Consider the following 6,454-nt stretch of genomic DNA (forward strand, 5'->3'; position numbering starts at 1 on the left):
TTTCACATTCTCCCGTGCTACTCGGCTGCTAGTCCTCCTTTCATGCTGAATCTTAAGGTCCTAGCTCATGTCCAAGGCACAAAAGCTAGCTAAAAAGTCAATAATCGATACCTAAAACTTCAATTGTACTACTTCTTAGTGGCTATTACATCAACTTAGAAGCTTCATCTGTGTTCTACTAAGCTGCTTGTAGTGTCTCAGCATACCGCAGAATGCGACATAGCTTTGCAGACGATAAGTACAACCGTTTCAGAGAGAAGAGCGACCAATGTGACTATCTGGCTTTAAGTCGATTCGATAACAAATGACGAAAACGGACGGATTTCTCAGGTATTTTTTTCCATATGAACACTTTTCACATTCTCCCGTGCAACTCGGCTGCTAGTCCTCCTTTCATGCAGAATCTTAAGGTCCTAGCTCATGTCCAAGGCACCAAAGCCAGCTAAAAAGTCAATAATCGATACTTAAAACGCGAATTGTACTACTTCTTACTGGATATTGCATCAACTTAGAAGCTTCATCTGTGTTCTACTGTGGTGATTTTAGTGTCTCCGCATACCGCAGCACGTGACATAGTTTTGCAGACGATAAGTACAACCGTTTCAGAGAGAAGAGCGGCCAATGTGACGATCTGGCTTCAATTCGATTCGATAACAAATGACGAAAACGGACGGATTTCTCAGGTTTTTACTACATATGAACACTTTTCACATTCTCCCGTACAACTCGGATGTTAGTCCTCCTTTCATGCAGAATCTTAAGGTCCTAGCTCATGTCCAAGGCACCAAAGCCAGCTAAAAAGTCAATAATCGATACCTAAAACTTGAATTGGACTACTTCTTACTGGCTATTACATCAACTTAGAAGCTTCATCTGTGTTCTACTATGGTGCTTTTCCTGTTTCCGCCTACGGCAACACGCGACATAGCTTTGCAGACGATAAGTACAACCGTTTCCGAGAGCAGAGCGGCCAATGTGACGATCTGGCTTTAAGTCGATTCGATAACAAATTACGAAAACGGACGGATTTCTCAGGTTTTTACTACATATGAACACCTTTCACATTCTCCCCTGCAACTCGGCTGCTAGTCCTCCTTTCATGCAGAATCTTAAGGTCCTAGCTCATGTCCAAGGCACCAAAGCCAGCTAAAAAGTCAATAATAGATACCTAAAACTTGAATTGTACTACTTCTTACTGGCTATTACATCAACTTAGAAGCTTGGTCTGTGTTCTACTATGGTTATTTTAGTGTCTCCGCATACCGCAGCACGCGACATAGCTTTGCAGACGATAAGTACAAGCGTTTCGGAGAGAAGAGCGGCCAATGTGACTATCTGGCTTTAAGTCGATTCGATAACAAATGACGAAAACGGACGGATTTCTCAGGTTTTTATTACATATGAACACTTTTCACATTCTCCCGTGCATCTCGGCTGCTAGTCCTCCTTTCATGCAGAATCTTAAGGTCCTAGCTCATGTCCAGGGCACCAAAGCCAGCTAAAAAATCAGTAATCGATACCTAAAACTTGAATTGGATTACTTCTTACTGGCTATTACATCAACTTAGATGCTTCGTCTGTGTTCTACTATGGGAATTTTAGTGTTTCCACATACCGCAGCACGCGACATAGCTTTGCAGTCGATAAGTACACCCGTTTCAGAGAGAAGAGCGGCCAATGTGACGATCTGGCTTTAAGTCGATTCGATAACAAATGACGAAAACGGACAGATTTCTCAGGTTTTTACTACATATGAACACTTTTCACATTCTCTCGTGCAACTCGACTGCTAGTCCTCCTTTCATGCAGAATCTTAAGGTCCTAGCTCATGTCTAAGGCACCAAAGCCAGCTAAAAAGTCAATAATCGATACCTAAAACTTGAATTGTACTATTTCTTACTGGCTATTACATCAACTTAGAAGGTTCATCTGTGTTCTACTATGGTGCTTTTAGTGTCTCCACATACCGCAGTACGAGACATAGCTTTGCAGACGATAAGTACAACCGTTTCAGAGAGAAGAGCGGCCAATGTGACGATCTGGCTTTAAGTCGATTCGATAACAAATGACGAAAACGGACGGATTTCTCAGGTTTTTACTACATATGAACACTTTTCACATTCTCCCGTGCAACTCGGCTGCTAGTCCTCCTTTCATGCAGAATTTTAAGGTCCTAGCTCATGTCCAAGGAACCAAAGCCAGCTAAAAAGTCAATAATCGATACCTAAAACTTGAATTGTACTACTTCTTACTGGCTATTACATTAACTTAGATGCTTCATCTGTGTTCTACTATGGTGCTTTTAGTGTCTCCGCATACCGCAGCACGCGACATAGCTTAGTAGACGATAAGTACAACCGTTTCAGAGAGAAGAGCGGCCAATGTGACGATCTGGCTTTAAGTCGATTCGATAACAAATGACGAAAACGGACGGATTTCTCAGGTTTTTATTACATATGAACACTTTTCACATTCTCCCGTGCAACTCGGCTGCTAGTCCTCCTTTCATGCTGAATCTTAAGGTCCTAGCTCATGTCCAAGGCACCAAAGCCAGCTAAAAAGTCAATAACCGATACCCAAAACTTGAATTGGATTACTTCTTACTGGCTATTACATCAACTTAGATGCTTCATCTGTGTTCTACTATGGTAATTTTAGTGTCTCCACATACCGCAGCACGCGACATAGCTTTGCAGACGATAGGTACACCCGTTTCAGAGAGAAGAGCGGCCAATGTGACGATCTGGCTTTAAGTCGATTCGATAACAAATGACGAAAATGGACGGATTTCTCAGGTTTTTACTACATATGAACACTTTTCACATTCTCCCGTGCAACTCGGCTGCTAGCCCTCCTTTCATGCAGAATCTTAAGGTCCTAGCTCATGTCCAAGGCACCAAAGCCAGCTAAAAAGTCAATAATCGATACCTAAAACTTGAATTGTACTATTTCTTACTGGCTATTACATCAACTTAGAAGGTTCATCTGTGTTCTACTATGGTGCTTTTAGTGTCTCCACATACCGCAGTACGCGACATAGCTTTGCAGACGATAAGTACAACCGTTTCAGAGAGAAGAGCGGCCAATGTGATGATCTGGCTTTAAGTCGATTCGATAACAAATGACGAAAACGGACGGATTTCTCAGGTTTTTACTACATATGAAGACTTTTCACATTCTCCCGTGCAACTCGGCTGCTAATCCTCCTTTCATGCAGAATCGTAAGGTCCTAGCTAATGTCCAAGGCACCAAAGACAGCTAAAAAGTCAATAATCGATACCTAAAACTTGAATTGTACTACTTCTTACTGGCTATTACATTAACTTAGAAGCTTCATCTGTGTTCTACTATGGTTCTTTTAGTGTCTCCGCATACCGCAGCACGCGACATAGCTTAGTAGACGATAAGTACAACCGTTTCCGAGAGCAGAGCGGCCAATGTGACGATCTGTCTTTAAGTCGATTCGATAACAAATGACGAAAACGGACGGATTTCTCAGGTTTTTATTACATATGAACACTTTTCACATTCTCCCGTGCAACTCGGCTGCTAGTCCTCCTTTCATGCTGAATCTTAAGGTCCTAGCTCATGTCCAAGGCACCAAAGCCAGCTAAAAAGTCAATAATCGATACCCAAAACTTGAATTGGATTACTTCTTACTGGCTATTACATCAACTTAGATGCTTCATCTGTTTCCTACTATGGTGATTTTAGTGTCTCCGCATACCGCAGCTCGCGACATAGCCTTGCAGACGATAAATACAAGCGTTTCAGAGAGAAGAGCGGCCAATGTGACGATCTGGCTTTAAGTCGATTCGATAACAAATGACGAAAACGGACGAATTTCTCAGGTTTTTACTACATATGAACACTTTTCACATTCTCCCGTGCTACTCGGCTGTTAGTCCTCCTTTCATGCAGAATCTTAAGCTCCTAGCTCATGTCCAAGGCACCAAAGCCAGCTAAAAAGTCAATAATCGATACCTAAAACTTGAATTGGACTACTTATTACTGGCTATTACATCAACTTAGAAGCTTCATCTGTGTTCTACTATGGTGCTTTTCCTGTTTCCGCCTACGGAAACACGCGACATAGCTTTGCAGACGATAAGTACAACCGTTTCCGAGAGCAAAACGGCCAATGTGACGATCTGGCTTTAAGTCGATTCGATAACAAATTACGAAAACGGACGGAATTCTCAGCTTTTTACTACATATGAACACTTTTCACATTCTCCCCTGCAACTTGGCTGCTAGTCCTCCTTTCATGCAGAATCTTAAGGTCCTAGCTCATGTCCAAGGCACCAAAGCCAGATAAAAAGTCAATAATAGATACCTAAAACTTGAATTGTACTATTTCTTACTGGCTATTACATCAACATAGAAGGTTCATCTGTGTTCTACTATGGTGCTTTTAGTGTCTCCACATACCGCAGTACGCGACATAGCTTTGCAGACGATAAGTACAACCGTTTCAGAGAGAAGAGCGGCCAATGTGATGATCTGGCTTTAAGTCGATTCGATAACAAATGACGAAAACGGACGGATTTCTTAGGTTTTTACTACATATGAACACTTTTCACATTCTCCCATGCAACTCGGCTGCTAGTCCTCCTTTCATGCTGAATCTTAAGGTCCTAGCTCATGTCCAAGGCACCAAAGCCAGCTAAAAAGTCAATAATCGATACCGAAAACTTGAATTGGATTACTTCTTACTGGCTATTACATCAACTTAGATGCTTCATCTGTTTCCTACTATGGTGATTTTAGTGTCTCCCCATACCGCAGCTCGCGACATAGCTTTGCAGACTATAAATACAAGCGTTTCAGAGAGAAGAGCGGCCAATGTGACGATCTGGCTTTAAGTCGATTCGATAACAAATGACGAAAACGGACGAATTTCTCAGGTTTTTACTACATATGAACACTTTTCACATTCTCCCGTGCTGCTCGGCTGCTAGTCCTCCTTTCACGCAGAATCTTAAGGTCCTAGCTCATGTCCAAGGCACCAAAGCCAGCTAAAAAGTCAATAATGGATACCTAAAACTTGAATTCTACTACTTCTTACTGGCTATTACATCAACTTAGAAGCTTCATCTGTGTTCTACTATGGTGCTTTTAGTGTGTCCACATACCGCAGCACGCGACATAGCTTTGCAGACGATAAGTACAACCGTTTCAGAGAGAAGAGCGGCCAATGTGACGATCTGGCTTTAAGTCGATTCGATAACAAATTACGAAAACGGACGGATTTCTCAGGATTTTACTACATATGAAGACTTTTCACATTCTCCCGTGCAACTCGGCTGCTAGTCCTCCTTTCATGCAGAATCATAAGTTCCTAGCTCATGTCCAAGGCACCAAAGCCAGCTAAAAAGTCAACAATCGATACCTAAAACTTGAATTGTACTACTTCTTACTGGCTATTACATTAACTTAGAAGCTTCATCTGTGTTCTACTATGGTGCTTTTAGTGTCTCCGCATACCGCAGCACGCGACATAGCTTAGTAGACGATAAGTACAACCGTTTCCGAGAGCAGAGCGGCCAATGTGACGATCTGGCTTTAAGTCGATTCGATAACAAATGACGAAAACGGACGGATTTCTCAGGTTTTTATTACATATGAACACTTTTCACAATCTCCCGTGCAACTCGGCTGCTAGTCCTCCTTTCATGCTGAATCTTAAGGTCCTAGCTCATGTCCAAGGCAGCAAAGCCAGCTAAAAAGTCAATAATCGATACCTAAAACTTGAATTGGATTACTTCTTACTGGCTATTACATCAACTTAGATGCTTCATCTGTTTCCTACTTTGGTGATTTTAGTGTCTCCGCATACCGCAGCTCGCGACATAGCTTTGCAGACGATAAATACAAGCGTTTCAGAGAGAAGAGCGGCCAATGTGACGATCTGGCTTTAAGTCGATTCGATAACAAATGACGAAAACGGACGAATTTCTCAGGTTTTTACTACATATGAACACTTTTCACATTCTCCCGTGCAACTCTGCTGCTAGTCCTCCTTTCATGCAGAATCTTAAGGTCCTAGCTCATGTCCAAGGCACCAAAGCCAGCTAAAAAGTCAATAATCGATACCTAAAACTTGAATTCTACTACTTCCTACTGGCTATTAAATCAACTTAGAAGCTTCATCTGTGTTCTACTATGGTGCTTTTAGTGTCTCCACATACCGCAGCACGCGACATAGCTTTGCAGACGATAAGTACAACCGTTTCAGACAGAAGAGCGGCCAATGTGACGATCTGGCTTTAAGTCGATTCGATAACAAATGACGAAAACGGACGGAATTCTAAGGTTTTTACTACATATGAACACTTTTCACATTCTCCCGTGCAACTCGGCTGGTAGTAATCCTTTCATGCAGAATGTTAAGGTCCTAGCTCATGTCCAAGGCACCAAAGCCAGCTAAAAAGTCAATAATCGATACCTAAAA

The sequence above is a fragment of the Schistocerca gregaria genome, unplaced genomic scaffold, assembly GCF_023897955.1.
Source record: "Schistocerca gregaria isolate iqSchGreg1 unplaced genomic scaffold, iqSchGreg1.2 ptg000387l, whole genome shotgun sequence".
In the NCBI taxonomy this organism is placed as follows: Eukaryota; Metazoa; Arthropoda; class Insecta; order Orthoptera; family Acrididae; genus Schistocerca; species Schistocerca gregaria.